Below are 19,451 nucleotides of genomic sequence, written 5' to 3'. Positions count from 1 at the left end.
GCTACCCTGCCAATGTACTGCTGCTTTCTTATTCTTTGGGTAAGTTTATAACAATTGGTTGAAAAATAAATTAGCATTAGCGTTTGGCACAACTTAAACACTCATTATCCAAATAGACTAAGAGCTTTGACAAAGCAACTATATGTAATTACAGAATAACTTATTTATTCTGCAAATAAACTTACAAATGGTATACCTGGATGGTCCTTAAAAAAGCACACATGGAGAAGAAACAGGTTATGGCTATCCAAGTAGTTAGGACTCCTGGGCAATGGCATTCTCATACGCACAAGTAAATGGGAGAGCACAGTCCTTCACAAAACTAGATTGTTCTCAGACAATGCAAGCATGGATGGGTTGCAGTAACGCATAAACTAGCAGGATCCAGGCAATGTGCACATAATGTAAACCTCAAGCCATGGGATTTCTTTAATTTTATGAATGAAGAGTAGATATTCACAGGTAACCCAGGGAAAAAAAAATCTATGTTAGAGTTTTGTTCTGAATGGATTTTTATGCTAACTGTACAAGATCTCTAGTGACCCCAAACAATGAGAGAATAGTTTCCTCAAGAAGACAAATTGCATTAGTCTAGCATGGTGCACCAGCCTGCTGAATTAGTTTTTTCATCACTAAGAGAGTCTATGTAAATGCAAGTAATCTTTGCACCGATGAGCAAAAAAGGGCAACCTTTCCCAGAGCCAAGACGCATAATTATACTTGTATTAAAACAGTGCAAATAGTTCTATTTCACATATGAAATATGCATAAAGTTGGGTCACAGAAGTATAATTATTAGTAATTCGTTTAAGGCCTTGAGAATGAATCCAATAAAAAGGTATAAGTCAGCTGAGAGCAAGGCCTGGAGAAGGAGCTTCACAACCCTGCTCACGGTCGGCAGCCTCTCTGGCCAACATCACCTCTGCACTATGAGTCCAGGAGACCTTGTTCTTATCCCCAGGAAACCCTTTAAGGAAAGCAAACAAAGAAATCCCCACACAGCTGCCCATCAACAAATGTTGTCAGAAGTTATGGAGAAACATCACTTTTTGCTGCAGTTCTGAGATGCTTAGAATTTAAGAAATTGATGGAGTCTTGAAGGAACCACACAATTCATCTTAAGCTAGCTTCACCTAATTTAAGCTGCTGTTGGAAGCCCACCAAGCATTTCCAGACAAGTCTCTGAAGTCAGGATATTACTGCCAATCTAGCATAAGCAGGAAGAGAACCTCTGCCACTAAACCAGTAGCTCCCCATAACTCATCCTTGCATGGCTTGCCTTCAGAAGTAGGGCACAGAAAGAAACTATGGGCAGTGTTGCAGAGCAGATACTCCAATACCAAAAGCAATCCGCTATCATGAGGAACTGCATGCTACGCTTTGTTCACACTGAACTGTCAACTGAATGACTACTGCTCCTGTAGGTCTAAAAGGCTTAGAGATGCTAGGAAATACTTTAAGAGCTTTAAAAAGACCCTAAAACAGTTAAGCTGCAATAATCTCCTGAAGTGTTTAAGTGGCTTAGGTCACCAATAAGCTGCTCTTGTGAGTTAATCAGGAAGGCTACTTAATTAGGACAACAAGCTATTCACCAGTTTGTCCCAGTGAAGAAAGCCAATTATGCTCTTCAAAATTACATGCTTCTGTAATCCCAAAGATACCAAGCCTCTTGTTTAAGCATCCACCAACAAAAACACAAACAAACATACACAAACCTGGTGCTAACCTGTGTACATTTTACACACGTCTTGTTCTTATATTCCACGTGTCAGCTACAGGACTTCACTTTGCAGCTCATAGCACATGCAGCACGCAACCATGCCGGTCAGTTTGACTAAAGGAACACCCAGCCCAACTGTTTTCTTTAATGAACAATCACCAGCAAATGATTTTTCAACAATTTCTCAAAATTTCAAAACTCGGTGAAAAGAATATAGGAAAGAATAGTTAAAGCAGATGAATTAGAACATGACAGATTTTTCTAAAGCTTCTCTTTATGTATCAAAATACCTTATAAAGAATAAATTTCAAATTACTTGCTCTTCTGCTATAGCAAATGCTTGTCTCTAGAGTTATTACTGACACTGCAAGAGTCCTATTAAGTATACATTGTTCAAACGTAATTGAAGTTTCACTTTAATTCATACTGATGTTTGTACATATTTTGTGTTATTAGCTCAAAGCTGGATTACAAGAAAAAATCAAGCTCATAGATCACAATTCAGCTCCTATTTACTCAAAATCTTGCAAAAACACCCTCTATTGCCATCATTTTATAATAAACTGAGTAAGAATTAGAGGCTAAATGTAAACTTGTCAAAACCCAGAGCCATACGTGATATTATGAGATTTTGCAAGTGAATCAACAAGCTGTGCATTTGGTTGTGTTGGTTCACATCCTCATACTAAGTTATTCAAAAGCTGTTACGAAGCCTGCAGGTTTAAACTGCACATTACATTTGGGAACCAGACTGCACAACAAATACAGATTTCTGGTCCTAATTTTCTATTACGGATTGTGAGTATACTGCAAGTAGATTCACAACTTACTGGAAGCTGATTTATTACAAAAATGTTAGAATTGTTTATATGAATTAACTAGAATGTTAGGGTTACCTGTGTGCAAAGCACCATTATGAAAAAAAAGAAGTATCCAAACCATGTCATCCTTCACCCAGCACCTCTGAATAGGGACAGGCCAAAACATTAGGCAAAGGACTACACAAGTCCATGATTCAGGCACTGTTGGCAGAACTAGCCTTTCTGACCCAGAGCATAAGGAATTCATCAGCCTCATGACAAATATGCAAGTACAGATTTTATAGAAGGGAAGCAACTATTTGTTGCGTCTGCTCAAGTTCATCACATATACAGACTCTGTCAACAGACTCACAAGCATTTTCTATTTTTCTTTTCTTTTTATAGCCTCCTTTCTCCTAATCGAAGAATTAAAATTAACAACCTCAAAAACAGCTTGGGTTGCCAAGTGCCTCTCTTGGCCTGACTAAGTCTGGGACAGAAAAGATTTAACGTGAAAAAATTCAGGTTGAGAATGACCTTCTGCACTGATTGACTTTAGTGGAATGTAAATGATGGGCAGTAAATCAGGCAACGTGCACGCCGCTCAGTGAATCATACCATTCCCTTCAATCCCATCTAGAGGGAGAGACATAAATCCTCCCAGTTCAAGCCGGGCCATGAGCAGTCCTTTATATTTCCAATTAAAGATGTACTGTCCTTTGCCCAGCATTCAGTTGGGACGCCGCACATTAATATGGAAATCAGCAGCCCAGCAGCGGGCCATGGGGGCCTCATTGTCTCTGCCACATTCATCCCCAGGCTTCCTCCCAGCTGGATGGAGGAGGGTTCGGTGTGACAGGCAAATCCCAAGAGATGACAGAGAACCCTTCATTAGGCCTGATTTTAATGCTGCGCTGCCAGTAGGCAACATGTTTTGATTATCAGGGCTTTCACACGGATCCTCTGGGGCTGCAGGCCAGATACAGATGCTTCCCAGCGCTACACAAACAAGCGCACGGCCTGAACGCGGCCTACCGGCTTGAATACCTATCAATCACTTCAACGTCATCCCCTCAAGTGCTGCGACTGTGAGGCTTTTTCTTATGGGAACAGCTTCGTTCCTCCCCAGTGCAAACCTAGAAGGTTACCACAGAGCCAGCGATGGCCCCATGATGAGGAGTGTGAAGGCACACTGAGCTCTGCTGTAACCACCAGCATCTCCGGGCCTGCTGGTGAAGGCAACGTCACGCAGGGCCTGCGGCTGACAGCAGCAGCAGAACTCCTACTGCATGTCCCAGCACACTGCCACGTGTAACACTGCCCAGGAGAGCCGAGAGGGAAGCAGGGAGGTGATGGTCAGTTCCCATGTTGGTGTCGGAGATCAGCTGAGGAAAGAGGAGCTCCAGCATGTGACAAAGACAGTAAATCTCTCCAGACCTCCACAGGCAACAGCAGAGGAAGTGATTAATGAGACAGATTTTAATGGACTTGGGATTTTAGGTAATGGAAATGAAGCTTGAGAGGGTCGACCACAAGGTAAAGACAGGTTGTCTAAAAATGTGAGATGGGGAACTGATTTGCTGTCTATGTGGGTTTTTTTTCCAGCCACTTGGGCATCTTCTCTGTGGACAAACCGCTTGGGGAATGATTGACCCCACCTACCCAAGCACAGATAAATGAACAGAGAGGTGACAGCTGTTCTCAGCAAATCTTCTACAAGCATTCCACTACTTAAGCCACCTCGTTACTCTGATGTCTTTTTGCCCAGAGCATTTGCATGGTGTGGATGGAAAGAGCAGAAACAGTCCCTGCAATGAGGGACTGATACAGGTTGAACGTGACCATGCACTCCAACCCCTCCAAGCTATGCCACATGCAGTTCAATCACAGCTCAGGAATTCTTCCCGTGTTTTTTTTTTTTTTTCTTGTTGCTTTTTAAAAGACCTGATACCATCAGCAGTGGATCAGCAGCAGGTGTCTGGCAGGGTAAAAGTACCCATCTTTGGGAATGAGGTTAGGATTATTCACTCGTGCTTAAATCACATGTCTCACCCAAATGGATGCCAGGCACTCTCTAGAAGTGTATCCCAGCACTGCTGTGAGGGCTCAGCCTTGAAATCCCACGCTGCAGACCTGCAGATACTGGGTGCTACTAAATAGGTGAGGTTTTTACTTGCATTAAGCAGGTAAAAATCCCTTTTAGTTGCAGATGGCAGCGCTCACAAACAGCTTTCTTTGGCGGGTTTGACATCAGAGAGGGATTTACTTTCCCTAAAAGGACGGAGATAGAAATTCTGGATCCAAAAGTGCTTCCTCCCACACTGGCCACCTTACCCCATCCCACTCTCCTCAGCACTCCATAGCTATTTTTAACATCTCATTTCCTCGCATTATGGCAATTTACATACTTAAACACATCACATTAGCGTCCAAAATATAAACAAAATGAGATAATGCACTGTAAAGAGAGTATTAAATGAAACCCTGCCGATAACACACACAGGAGCTTTTGGAAATCAGGCAGTTCTTTGAAGCAAAGCAGTTGTCCTGTATCAGTAATAGGAGGATTTCTCAGCAACACTTTACAATAAAGCAGACTTAATGAGAGCTGAGCAGTGGTGTAATTCCTGTGGAATTGCATATTGAAAGCTACATTCATACCCAAGGAGCCCATCAGGACCAGTATTGTTAGCATGAATGCTGAAGGAATTGCAAAATGAATTGCCATTTTATTATCAAGTGCTTCCGATTGGCTCTATCCTGCCATCTGTGTCATTTGGAGGATGTGAAGTAGCTGAGGTCCGAACTTGGGCCTCTGAAAGGTGGGTCAAGGGGAAATTTTTTGCTGCAGTATCCTCTGCTTCTTTATTAGAGAAGTTCAGCACCTTCCTAAGAGGAAGAAGGGCCAAAGCACAGAGCTTGTCAGGGGTAAGAGCCTGCATTCCCCTTTTTAGGGGGAACGCCATTACTGATCAGCCATGCAAAACCTGAGGAGAGATCACAGCAAAGAGCTGCTCAGAAATGAGGGGCTGCAGATTATCTGACTATTTAAAAGCTCTTCATCCTTCTCTATTTCTTCATGATGCTGCAATAGAATTGTAAGATTTAAAAACTAAAGTGCACCAGTAAAAAAAAAATGAATGTGCAGGACACGTCTCATTTAGCTCTACAAAGAGGGAACAGATTTCGAAGCTGTTTGAGTGATCTAGAGGCCTAAATCACTTTCCCAAAGCACATAATTCACGCAGAAGGATCAATTACCAGTATCTAATGTCCAGTAAATGTTAGCTCATTTACATGCTTCTGAATTGAATAGATGCACAGAAACAATTTAAAATAAGCTTCTTTAGCTTCCAGTTGTTAACTTCAGTTAGAATATTCATTGATAAAAGAACATTTTAAGTGAAAAATGTCTCTGTTACATCACCTTATTCTGTAATTGAGGTACTGCTATTCCAGTAAGTTTGATTTGATATCCCTATATGAATTCTAATTTTTTTCTTTTTTTTTTTCTTAAAACTGAGCTATTCTCTTTGAATCCTCTAGACAAAAAGTTACTATATTATTTATCTCCTCATGTCAGCATTGCCATTTTTGGGGTGCTTTATTAGCAGCAGAGCATAGTTCGACTCTTCACATAGCCCTTACATCACCAATCATCTAGAAGCAACAGAGCATAACAGGCCCTTAATACCCAGGAGAAATACCAACACTGATCCTCAAAACACAAGAGAACACTGATCTATGTATACACAACCAGCAAAAACCAGAATACCTTTACTGTCCACTTACTTTCAAATTCTTCCAACACACCTGACGCCTCCTGCCCTGTCAGAGGTGCAGCGTACGTCTGCAGCACGGCTCATATAGAGGGAGCAGACACTGCTCCTCTTGCAGAGCTGCAACCATGGAATGCAGGGCCCTGCCATGCACAGCACCAGGCCTCTCCCTGCCCACACCTACACACTGAATCCCTGCCAATGGCACACGAAGTCAGCATGGGAGAAACAGCGGGGCTTCCTACAAGTCACGAGACAGCTGTTGGGGACTGAACTGAACTCGCAGCAAAGTTTCTTCTCTGCAATAGTTAGAGCAAGGATGCAGTTACCCATTTACCATGCACTTACACAGATACATTGAGGCTCAGAGATAGAACTTCTTGCTCCAGGTCACACAGCACATAGTGGCAAAGGCAAGACAAGGAGAAAATTGCCACAACGTTTAACAAGAAGGAAGCCAAAAAATGCAGACTGGAACAATGAGAAACAGGCCCTTCCTGACAGGCATGCATCCAGATTGTACGTGTGACATGTTCAAGGACTCTGTCCTCCTGCAATTTCTGTCTAGCTTGATGCAGACGTAGGATCCATACCACACTGATACGTCTCAGATGATCACAGATGCTGCACAATTGCTACATACATCACAAATGGTCAAATGGGTGCTTATGGGGCTGTTTCGTGACAGTCAAGTTATATGACACAGCAGAAACAAATTTTTCAAAAGTTAAATTCTTCAAATTTACAGTACTATAAAAAATGAATGTGTTTAAATATTTCCAGATCTACCAGAAGAATTATTCAAACTAACTTTACAGGTCTGACTTTCCCATACATCACTCTAAATCAGGAGGGATTTCACTAGACCTGAATGTAAATAATTTATGATCTAATGGGAAATGCTCTTCACGTACCAAAGCTTAGGAATAGTTCTCTCTCCAGTACGAAGGTCCCAATTCAGCAAAGCACACTTCGCATTACAACTGTCCAACTCAAGTATCACGTATTAAAGAAAAAAGATTAGTCACCCTCAAAAGGTTTGGTTCTAGCTCCAGTGATGGCAATAAATAAAGCTTCCTCCACCACAGGCATTGCTCCTAGAACCATGCCTACAGCCACAATGACACCGTCAGCAACACCCACAAGAGGAAAAAGTGCCCATCTTCCTTTCAGCTTTACTGCAGCTCAGAAGGACTTGATCCTGCAATACTTGCTCACTAGGGCACTCCTCCAGGCTTCAGCAAAACAAGAGACTGATGATAGAACAAGGAGGAATAGTTTTAAACTATACAAGGGGAAAATTAGATTAGATATTAGGAGGAAATGCTTTACTCAGAGGGCAGTGAAGCACTGCCACTGCTGCCCAGAGCTGTGGGTGCCCCATCCCTGGAAGGGCCCAAGGCCATAGCTGGGCCCTGGGCAGCCTGAGCTGCTGTCTATGATTCTAAGCTCAGATTTAGCAGAAAGGTATTTGCTTGGAAATTTTGAGTCAGGTAACTACTGCCTTTCAGGTACTTTTCCCTCCTTAGCAATTAATAGAGCACCTCTCCTGGTTTGCATTCAGAGGGAAGAAGGGATTAAGCTCGGTATTTGAACTGTAAATCCTTTCAACACAGCAGCTCTACCTGCAAAATTTGTTGGACTGTACCTTTGTGGGTCCACAAGTGACAACGATTGGACAACATTGGGCAGTTCTGAGAAATCCTGTCCGCTCTCCCTTTTCTCTTTCCTTTGAAACGAAAGAGAGAAGAATCTTAGATATTCTGCATTTCAAAGATGTTTTTTTTTTTTCCCCTTTTATTGGAGGCGTCAAATCAGACTACTTAAGGAAGTATCTGATGATATTTAAAAAGGCTTAGGTTAAACTGCCTAGGGGAGTTGAATAAAACAAAGGTAATTCAAAGATAACGCACAGGTTTGTGATCTCTCTTGGCTTGGTTGCTCTTGCCTATGACTGCATACATCCTTCTTGTAGGGATTTCAAAGGAAACATTAGCACCTGAAATATCGATCCCTTCCTCTGCATTGGGAGCAACTTAAAAACCACAGTTTACAAGTGTACAGTTTAAATGAGTCAAGAGGACCCACAGGCGGCACAGGTCAGATGCAATTGTGCACTCCCTAAGTAGCCCAAGGAAGCCCATTCCACACAGTTCCATATTCTAAGCCATATATGCTCAGAATACATAAAAGCAGCCAGGAGATGCATACACAACACGGTGCCCAAACCACAAGGTTCTCTCATTGCTTTGCTATACTCCATTCCAATTTGCAACTAAAATCCTCAGGCAAAAGCTTAGGGTAGGATTTCTATCTTCTAACTTGGGCAAATAAAATGGGGACTTCTACATGCAGATGCATCATCCAGATTACCTTTATATTCAGTATGGAAAAATGGTGTTTCCAGAATACAGTTATTCCTTTTAACAAGGACAGGTAATAATAAATCCCGTTCCAGGAGTGCCTGTTTCAGAGTGTTTCATGCTGACTGGTAACAGGTGTCACACCACAGCTCAGAGACGTATCTGCATGTTGAAATGAATGCCATCCCTGCAGAGTTGGAGCTGGCCTCATAGGAACAAACAGAAAAATTCTCATTCATCTCAGCTGGCACTCTGACCTAGCGAGTTGCTTAGGGTTTTCTCAGACATCTGGGCTTCCAGAGGTGCAATTCTTCCTGGAAGCACTGCAGTGCAGACAAGGAGTTAGGGATCCAGTTCAGTGCTCCAGAATGTAAACTTCTACATCACTTCAATGATTCTGAAGAACACACCTGCTGTGTTTTGCTTTTCTACTTTTTAATGGTGCTGTCAACTCTTCCCTATTCCAACAGCAAGACGACTCATTTCAGTAAAGCATTACGTGTTAGTACTATGAGAAAAGTTACAAAATTTTCATTCCTATTTGGAGCAACTTTGCGAAATCTCTGGAAAACAACATATTTTCACTTACAAAATGCATAGTTTGAATGCAGATAAATGAGATACAACATAATTCATGCCTGTTTCACTTGGGAAAAAAATCGCTTTTTAGAGCAAGAGAAAAAACTGCTGTTGCCAAAATAACAGATAAATCCAGCTTTGAATTGAGCAGGCACACTTCTGCAGCTATTCAGTGCATGTGTGCGAGCCAGAGATTTAGCCACACATCCAGTTATAAGAGAGTGCCAAACTTAGTCTTGAATATGATAGAATCATACATTATCCCCAGTTGGAAGGGACCCACAAGGATCATCAAGTCCAACCCCTGGCTCCACAAAGGACCACCCAAATGCAAACGCTCCTTCAGCTGCAGGAGCTCAGGGCAGTGCCCACTGTCCTGGGCAGCCTGTGCCATGCCCACCACCCTCTGGGGCCTCTCTACCTTCATGGGAATCAACACTCCTCCAAGCTTAGCATCATCCACAAATTCACTTAATATAACTTCCAGATCTTTATTGGAATCAACAGGGAAAACATTAAAGAGAATTGGTCCTAAAATGGAGCCCTGCTGAACCCCACTAGTGGCACACAGGACAACTCTCAGGCCATAGCCTCCCCACGCCCAACACAGCCATGTTTTGGTCATCATGGGACATTCTTAGGGCCACACTGCCATGGCTTTCTGATATCACAAGCCACCTCCTTTACGACCACTATAAATATGGGGACTCTGACAACAGAACATCAGTTGCTAACTGACTTCTGTCCGGGAAGCATATATCTGAGGCAAGGCACAACTTACTAAGTCTCTTCCCACCATCTGTGTTGTCCTTTGTGGAGGAGCATGGATCCTCCTTCACCAAAGAAGCTTTGGCTTCTAGAGAGCAGCAGCGAACCCAAGCCAATGGATGTAGACCCACTGGAGAGCAACACAGAGCCCATGGAGGTGGACGTACCTCCACAGGATGAACCAATGGAGGTGGATCAGGCAAACCCTACAACATCATCATGCTTGCCTGGAGACGTCACGATGCCCATTGGTGGCACAGCAGGGGCTCTCGAGTTCCATCTCGGTGTTGAAGTCTGTCCCTGGGCCAACTGCTGATCTCTAAAAGCCTTCTTCCCTGTCCCCCATCCTCACCCTTCCCCAAGACCTCTCACCTCTTCTTTCCCAAGCTTTGAGGAAATGGGAAGGACTAGAACTAGCGTCCTCTATGCTTCTGCACCAGAACAGTGGCAGGAGGCAAGAAGACATCCTTGAGCTCCCTGTGGCCTCCAGGTGAGTCCTCAAGAGGAGGGCAGAACTGGGACTGGTGTCTTCTAAGCTTCAGCATCGGGACAACAGGAGTCCAGCAGATGGCCTCAAGCTCCCTGCAGCTTTCAGGCAAGTCCTGAGGAAGATAACGAGACTGTTGTCCTCTGAGCTGCTGTGCCGGGACAACAGGTAGATTCCAGCCCTGAGCTCCCTGCAGCCTCCAGGCAAGTCTTGAAGAAGAGGGCAGGACTGGAACTGGTGTACTCTCAGCTGCTGTGTTGGGATCAGGAGGAATCCAGCAGACAGCCTCAAGCTCCCTGCAGCCTCCAGGCAGAGTCAGAGAAGGTACAGAGGCAGCTTTCCATTGGAGAAGCAGAGAACTTTGGTTTGGACAAAAAGAAGGACTCAAGTTCAGCACAAAGGTCCATTCCAGTTGCTCCATTAGGACTTTTGTTTCAAAACTGGACAATAACAATTTAAAAGAACAATACAAAATAATAATGACAATAAAAACCTGAAGTTTTTTTCTTAAGCAAAATCAGTAAGTGCCTCTCCACTTTTCATACCTTAGAATCTGCACTGGGCCTCCTGGGTCCCCTCCACACACTCCAGTGGGAACGACTCTGCCCTGCGGGGTGAGGGCCCAGCCCAGGCCTCAGCGCTGGGGAGGGGCCCAGGCACACGGCAGCACAGGGCAGGCTGCGGGCACGGCCTTTGCTCGGCGCTGGGCACAGAAGGCTGAAGGACAGAGGGCCGCAGAGGTGCCCCCTCCTCTCACTGTAGCGTGGCACTGAGGGATGGGAAAGGCATCAGAAGTCCCCAACACTCAGCAGTTGGCACATAGGTGGAGGTTGGCAAAGGAGGATGTCTCGCTTCGATTATCAGAGCGAGAGGGGAGACTCCTTGATATGCCCAGAGTGAGACTGAGACTCAAGCAAGGTCAAACGTTGTCTGACCAGTTCATGATCGATTAAAGTGATTGGGAAGGGAAAGGCCGGTAATAAGAAAGATAGGAAAAGAGCAAGTATTGTGTAAAATACGTATAACCATCAGCTACAGGCAGCTGCAGGCTATATGCCAGCTGCTCCAAGCTGACTGAACGCAAACCAGTCCTTCTCTAAAGCTGGGACAAGGAGGTTCTGCTTGGGAGAACCCCTGCTAATGTATGTGAATAGGTTTGGGCAGGTGCTGATCAGCCATCTCAGAGTGACAGACAGAGAAGACTCATACAGTATTTAATCACACCTCAGTCCCTTTGGGACAACGAAGCTTGCATCTTCCTACTGTTCGTTATTTATTGAGGCTGTCAGATACCTGTTGCAGATAGTTAGGAACCGATCCAGCAAGGTATCCAAGCAGTATTTCAGTCTGAAGAGTTAATGCTGTGAAGAAGTTCTGAATTTGAAGCTCTTGGAAGCATCAGTCCACACTCAGAGACTAGGGCTGAACCCGGCAATTCGCGGCGTAAGCTATATTCTGTGTTAATTATGGTATAAGGAGCCACATATAATCTATTTTACAATCATAAAAACATGCCTTTTTTCCTGTATGAAGCAGTTTATTTTTCAGTTTTGATTCACCTTTAGCTTCTCTCTGGCCTACATCACTTTGCTGACAAGATCTTTATTATTTAGGGTTTTCCTCTAGAATCAGGACTGCTTTCCTGCATTTGAAATATGGCCAGGGAACATTTGGTGTGAAGACCTTTCTAAATAGGGTGTTTTTCAGCTAGAAGGGTGGAGGTGGCAACTTTTGAGAGCGTTCGTGTTTCCTGGAATGCCTTTTCACCCGCAACGTAAATGAGTGATGACCTTCTGTTCTGATCCATGGGTCTGAGGCAGAATGGTTCTGCACATTCTTATAATTTCCGCAGGAACTGGTATAATGCCAAGTTCATTTCAGCTGCTGAAGGAAACGGCTATACCTCAAGCTCAGCAGCCTTAATAGCCTTAAGCCCATAACATAACAGCATTATTCTGTACATTAGATGGTGCATAAAATGCACTACACCAATATTTAAACTATCATGGAACTGACCAACTAAATGAAAATTATGCCAAACAAAGGAAGCTTGATTTTGAAATGACCAAGAGTGGCTATGCACAACACAGAGCGCAGCTAAAATACATGAAATTACCCTGAGTTCTCTGTGTACTTGAGAGACAGAAGACTGAGAGAACCTGACTGCGATTCCAGTGCATCCTACAAAACAATTAATGAAAAAAGAAGGAAAAATGAAAACTTGATTTCAGCAGAAGAAAAATGATTCAGTAAAGTATTAAAAGGGAGCTTTGGGACTCTTACTTCACACAGAGGCTTAATGTGATCTGTCTGGCAGTGCGACAGTGGCCTCTCGGATTAAACGTGTGATGTCCAATTTGTGGGGGCTCAGGAAGGAGCAACACAAACAAGTGAGCTGCGTCTGGAACAGCAGCACACGTGCGTGCCCTCTAAGCCTCACAACATCAAAGAGCAGAAGGCGACAGTCGGGGCTCCTTCCGAACACTTCAAATGCTTCACAAGCCAGCACTTGCTTTTATTGTTACTCTTATGCTTCTGAAATAAACAGCACGGAGAAAAACAATGCTGACTGACAACAGCTTACAGTATGACAGCCAAATAAACCAAGCTCGAGATCAGAGTAGAAAGGTTTTAATTATCCATACTTTGAAATTTAAGGACCAGACTAAAAGCAACTACGCATACACTGGGCCTATCTGCTAATCCCATAGCTTCTCTCCCAGCACTCCAAAGATGCCAGGTTAATTATCATTAATAATTAACACACTCACAACCTTTACAGTTAACACGATAATGTTAGAAACCAAAGACATTCACTTAAGATAGGTTGACTGCCTTCTTTGAAGGAAGCAGCCTTAACCCTGCTGCTTTTTTGGTTAGGAGTTGAAGTTTTTGTCATTGCTTGCCTGTTTTCATTAACTGATATTACTGAAAGTCAAAATACACTCAGGGTTACAACATTTATTTTACAAGCCCTCAAAGTAAAGTTTGGGTGTAGAACCTGCAATAAGGTTAGAAAATGCACTACAAAATGAGTTATTAGCATCTGTAAAGAGGAAGTCAGAGTGATCTGAAAGCTTTTTTCCTTGTAACTTCGAGAACTAAGGTTTTACTGACAGAGTGTGGGGTAGGGAGAAGAGTTAGAAGGAGCATGAAAAAAGAAAGGAAAAGATAGGAAGAAAAAGCATTGCAAATACCTACTTACATACCACATACTCCACAAAAATAACATATATTACAACAAGTTTGCAATGCTTGTGCCATGAGGACATGAGTTCCACACCTCATGAGGAAAAAGTTTCTGGGTATAACAACATCTGTCCATGCTTCCTTTTATCCTAAAGGGAACATGCTCCAGTAGTACGGAGTTTATAAAGGCTATCAATGAGCACAAATACAATTCAGTGACCTCCAATGTCCTTGTCACCCACCTGGGATATTTATGCGAGGCTAATCTGAAGCCTCATTCAAGCTCACATCCATCATTTAGCCCATCAGATGCTGTCTAGACCATATATCTCTACTTGGATGCTTGCTAATCTTTGACTATTAAGCAAGGATAAAACAGAAATTTTATACTGGGATCCTGTCACTCAACTATTTGGGCCTACCTCACGGCCAGCTCCTTTCATGGGAGAGCTGAGCATAACTTTTATGTGGGATTTGTTCCTCCATGTACATGATGGTACTCAGCAAGAGCATTCACAAGCCAAATTCTCTGGTCACACACATCAGTGCAGGTCTGCTCCACAGGGTGGAAGCATGCCAGATGACACCAGCTGAGGATCTAGCCACAGAGCTTCAAGGTACTCTATCAATTAATTAAGCTCTGTAACAACCTTGCAAGGTTAAGCAGTACAACAGTGAAGTAGAAAAAGTGCAAAAACTGCAAGTCAACGGCGCACTAAGAAACCCAATATTCCGAAGGGGAAATATCCTGACAGCTTTTCTGTTTCAGGTCCTTCTCACACAATACCCTTCTCTAAACTCCACACAGCCAAAAATAGTTGCAACAGCAGGCTGCAGCACTAAGAATTGAATTTGGAAGCACTGTACCGAAGTACTGCACAAATGGAGACCTCCAAGTTGGGCAGCTGAGGTTGTGCTGAGTTCAAGCATCTGCTCAGCCCAGCCACTGAGAGAAGGCAACAAGGAGATGCTGAGTGGCCTTGTGTTCACAGTAACAATAAAGAAGAGTTATCCTACCTACCATAAAGGCTAATAATTGGAACAGTACAAATAAAGCGCCTAGTTTCTGTTAAGATTTGTTTCTGGAGTTTAAAACTGCAGTGCGCAGTGAGTAGAAATCCTCATTTCCTGCACAATTCCAGAAACAGTTTGATGAAGTGAGTTGAAATCTCACTGAAAAGCCTCTTCTATGAAGCACATTGAAACAGCTTGCATGTTGTTATCCAGCAAACATTGACAAAAAGATTTAGACAAGAAACAAATGAAAATAATCCCAGGAAGATGGAAGATTCAAAAACCTCTGAGGATGGTCTTACAAACAACTAAGTTGTCCCCTCGCGTAACAGAAGACCCCAGCATCCAACCCAGCAACTCCTGCAGTGACCCAACCCCGCTGTTTCTCTGTGCGTCTCACTGCCGCACAGCCGCTCCGCTCCCCCCAGATCATGTCACCAGAGCGAGGACCAGTCCTGCTTAACTTCCAGGTCCAAAGGATGTCTGCAACCTACGCTGGAAGGGCTTGGGAAGGCTCCTGGCACTCCCTCCTGCTTTTTGCATACTTAAAATTTTGACCCAAATTGACACACATCACATCAGCCCCTCAAAAAAAAGCAAGCAGAAGGTAACTCGGAGCATCTCTCCAAAGCACAGATCAGTCCTGCCTGGCAAAGCTGACCGAGGAGCAGCTGGAACAATCCCCGCCACCAGAAGAGCTCTTTCATTTCCAGCCCTGCAATCCCGCAGCACAGCACGCAGGGCAGGAGCGAGCCTTCAAAGGGACACCCCAAGCACCAGCCTGACCTTCAGCATCCAGCGCTTCCGCGACCCTTTACTGGAAAGAACACAAACATCCCAGCAAACCTAAATCACAGCCTTTCAAAGACACAAGTGTTCGCAGTTACAAAACAAACTCCAGTGCAGCTCCAAGACTCCGCTGTGCCACATGCAGTACGGAAGGTTTCCGGCTGTCGGTCGGAGTGTATAATAGGCCTGATTTATAGTTATCAGCATGGGACTTGATTCGAAAGCTCAATCACCGTGACTTCTCACAGTGGGGTTTGCATGCTGCAACGGGTCTCAAAATTGGAGAGGAATTTACCTCCCGCTGCCGAACATTACATAACAATCAACAGAAAACAAGCGGAGAGCAGCAGGAGGTCCCCATCATTAGCCTGCACAGTCATGTTAATGGAGATGTACACACACTCATCTATCTGCACTTATTATGGAGCTTGCCAGACTGTGGGATTACATGGCAAGAAAGACTAAGACAGGGAGAGAAGCAAGATGCAGGCAGAGAGCTTTGAGCTCAAGTCAGTCCACTGAGATTTCCACGTTAACGAGAGGCTGGGCTTTGGGAGGTCTGTATCTCACCTGTAGCAGAGAAGCCTGTAGGTGCTGGGAGGTGCATGCAGCCTCACATGTAGCACAACTCAGCTCTTCCTCTACAGAAGTGGCCGCTCTGCTTTCACCTCTCTGCCTCTTTTGAGCCTGCTCCCAAGGTCACAGTTTCACCACCAAGGAAGGAGGAGACATGTCCAGAACTGCAGAATCCCATCAGTGCACCCACACAGGGCATGGGTCTGCATCCCCAGATAGTTGCATACTTCAGCACCAGTCAGGTGTTTCTGATTAGACAAACAGAAATCCCTACGGGTGCTTCTGCTGGGATGGTACAGAGATGGACAGGAAAAATGTAACAGCCTTTAAAAAGCCATTCAAACCCAAAGAGCTCATTTAAACCTTAACAATTTAGATAGGTCTAGCTTGGTTTAGGTATGGTATATTGTCCACAGCACCACAAAAGAACATAAGAGTAAATCTCACAAGACAGAGGGACAAAACCAGTTCCTTTTGTGTTTGAACACACGATGTGACTTAAAGGTGAACCAAGTTGGCAGCAGAAAACAGCCCCGTCATACCTCTCTCCAGCCACCACTTTGACTTAGATAAATATTCCCTCTTCCCCCCTAAGCCAGGAATTTATTTTCCCCCTGCTTCGGAGGGTAAAAACAGCAACTTCATTCTAAAACTCAAGCGTAGAAGGTTAAGAAAAGGTCAAGACCCTCTAAGTCCCTCTATGTTAATTTAGCATGAACAAGGCAATCCATTTCCCCTTCTCCAGCATCCCCTAAATGCAGGGCATCTCTAATGGCCTGAGACTTTTCTCCTTGACGTTTCAAATATTCCTCCAACTTATGGATGTAACTCGTATTATTTCTTCTAACAAAATTAGAAGTGACAGTTTTAAACAATCATTATGTTATAATCAAATCAGCTGGAATGTCATTGGCTTTCTAGATGACCATCTTTGTTTTCTGATTAATACTGTGGTTCCTGTAAGAAACACTTCCCAGCCACCATGAACAACTAATACATTAACCCCACTCAGACTGGCTTTGTCCTGGGCCAATTATCAGCCAAAAGATGTTGCTCCTCCTCCCACCCCAAAACTGCTTTACCTCGTTTTTTCCCCATCAATAAATTGACCCAGAACTATTTGCAAACCATTGGTCATTTTATACTTTAAAAAGAATAACCCCCTGCAGAATTCAGCCACAAATTGATCTGTTTGCACACAGATCAGGAATGCATCTCTTGCAAGGACTAGCCAGGACAAGGCAGACCAGCAGCAACCAAGGAGCCCCGTTTTGGCTCCTGCATGCATTCTGTTAGGCAGTCCTGAATACACAGCAAGATGCCATTTCAGCCCCTCTTTACCTTGAATACTCACGTCAAGCTCCTATGGGAAATTAAATGGTAGCACTGAGGGTTAAAGAACATTAAGGGGCTAACAACTGAATTGAGAAAGTGCCTAAATGCTTTTAGACCCGACTTCAGCAATGTTAGAGAGTTGCCTGTTGAGTGAATGTTGTTATTTCTGAAAGTCAGGTGTCTGGCCCTAACAGCACTGAATTATTCTTATTCTCCTTTTCTCTGTTTCTCTTTTTTTCCTCCTTCCTTCCCCCCCGGGAGACATACAAAGCCACAACAATGGTTAGACTCGCTAATGAGTACCAGCTATTGTGTCAGTGAATCACCTCCTTGTTCCTACCTTACATTTAAACTATTTGCACTTTGGGGGCAGGAACAGCCTTTTTGTTTTGTTTCTGAGCAGGCCCACCATGGGAACCATGACTAGCAATTACCAGCTCAGTGATAAAATAAGCTAATAGATACCAGTGAACAACTAAGACATAAAAATTAGGAGTTTTCAAAATGTTGTTTCATTGCAAATTAATGGAGAAGAAATTTCTGCTTGTGCCCTGTTTTCACATGCTGTCTTAGCTACAATCCCGTGTGGGCCAGAAGCCCATATCTAAGCTGAACTCAGGACAGCCGAGCTGTGCCCGCCCAGGTGAGCCAAGGTCCTCCTGCTTCCATTTCCATCGTGCCCTGTGGGAGACCATCAGAAGTCACCCACCAAAAACAAACGTCAAAATGCCTCCTGTTGTAAGCCAACAGGAGTACTTCTTCACTGCCTCACCTCTGACACTGCCTCATCGCAGTAGTTTCAAAGCAAGGGTCAATGAGAATTTTAAAACACAAACAATAAAATACATCCATCTTCTCTGCACAAGACAGAAAACCAGTTCCCTAAGAAGCACAGAAATGAGCTTACACTAACTGATGTTACCTGCAAACAGTTAAAACCACAGTTCTCTCACTTTGTCCTAACTCTACCATGTACTACCTGCAATCAAAAATCCCTCCTTGGCTCAGCTCCCCCAGGTTTGATATTCAGGCTAACAAGCCGTGGCCAGCTGGCACGAGAAGCTGAATGGAGCAATGTGAGCCCAGCAGAGCAGTGCTGCCCTTGCTGCTGATCGCGGGTCAGGGGGCTGCAGCCACAGTGGGAAGACCCGAGCTTGGCCAGGAATTGTGCTGTCCCCTGCAAAGTGCCCAGGGGAGGACATCACACCCTTAGGTCTCACCACAGCACTCAGCACCTGCTTGCTCAGCCTGGGATTTCTCACCAGGGAACGCTGCAGCTCTGCTCCAACAACCTCAAGGAGCAGTGTTTGTGAAACAGAGCAGCATCTCGCTCTCCGAACAAAACCAGAAATTTGGGAGTCACATTAAAGCTCCACGGGTCAGTGGGAAACAGCCTTCTGCCACAGAAAGCAGCTGCTATGGAAGTCGAGAGCTCCAGTTCCCCGAGACAAAGCTAACTCCCACACACATCCAACAGCAGCAATGGCAATTTAAAAGAGCACAGGGCTCTGCTTCCAGCAGATCAAGAGCACATCCTAGGCAGGATCAGGACATACATCAGTCAGAAGAAAGATATTTTAAGTGCCTTCTACTCTTGCCTTTACTGTGTTTTCTTTCGTGCCACTGCGTCACGCACGTATAACTTACAGAAGCAGCATGAATCCCACCTGGTTTGCTTCTAGATTAGGATCATGCATGTCCACAGTCAACCAAAAACGAGCAAAAGATGCCACGTAACAGCAAAATCTACTTTGGGACAAGCTTGCATCCCTGTGTTGGTTCTCCATAGCCTACCCACACCATGAAGCCGGCAGCGCACCCCATGGTGCTCCAGGGCCGCAGTACACCCGAGGCATTGCAGGAGCCATCCCTTGTTTCAAAGCTCAAAGTTCACAATTTATAGCCCACCTGGAGTACAGCTGCACTGTGCTACAGATTCTCGCATGCCACCTACTGGTGCCTTGTTTATCCACTGACTGCTTTATAGAAAGCCATGCTTAGGTGGTGCCTTTACGAACACCGCTCAAACTCTTTTTTAGATGAACACGAGTG

The 19,451-nt window shown here is 44.2% G+C and overlaps 1 long non-coding RNA gene across 14 annotated transcripts in view; it reads right to left on the bottom strand.

Moving 5' to 3' along the window:
* The window catches only part of LOC110408423, a 317,152-nt gene that overhangs the window by 281,384 nt on the left and 16,317 nt on the right, over window positions 1-19,451 (bottom strand). The window contains exons 1-3 of one of the 14 annotated variants that reach the window (XR_002444329.1): window positions 11,042-17,967; window positions 10,382-10,936; window positions 7,948-8,028 (exon numbers count right to left, since the gene is read on the bottom strand). The exons of 11 other annotated variants lie outside the window; for them this stretch is intronic. This is a non-coding gene — a long non-coding RNA (uncharacterized LOC110408423). Of the gene's footprint in view, window positions 1-7,947; window positions 8,029-10,381; window positions 17,968-19,451 lie in introns of those variants that run through there. 2 more of the 14 variants (XR_002444328.1, XR_002444325.1) reach the window with 2 other exon arrangements.

This window comes from Numida meleagris, chromosome 19 (genome assembly GCF_002078875.1).
Source record: "Numida meleagris isolate 19003 breed g44 Domestic line chromosome 19, NumMel1.0, whole genome shotgun sequence".
Classification (NCBI taxonomy): domain Eukaryota; kingdom Metazoa; phylum Chordata; class Aves; order Galliformes; family Numididae; genus Numida; species Numida meleagris.
This window is presented reverse-complemented; position numbering and strand designations above follow the sequence as displayed.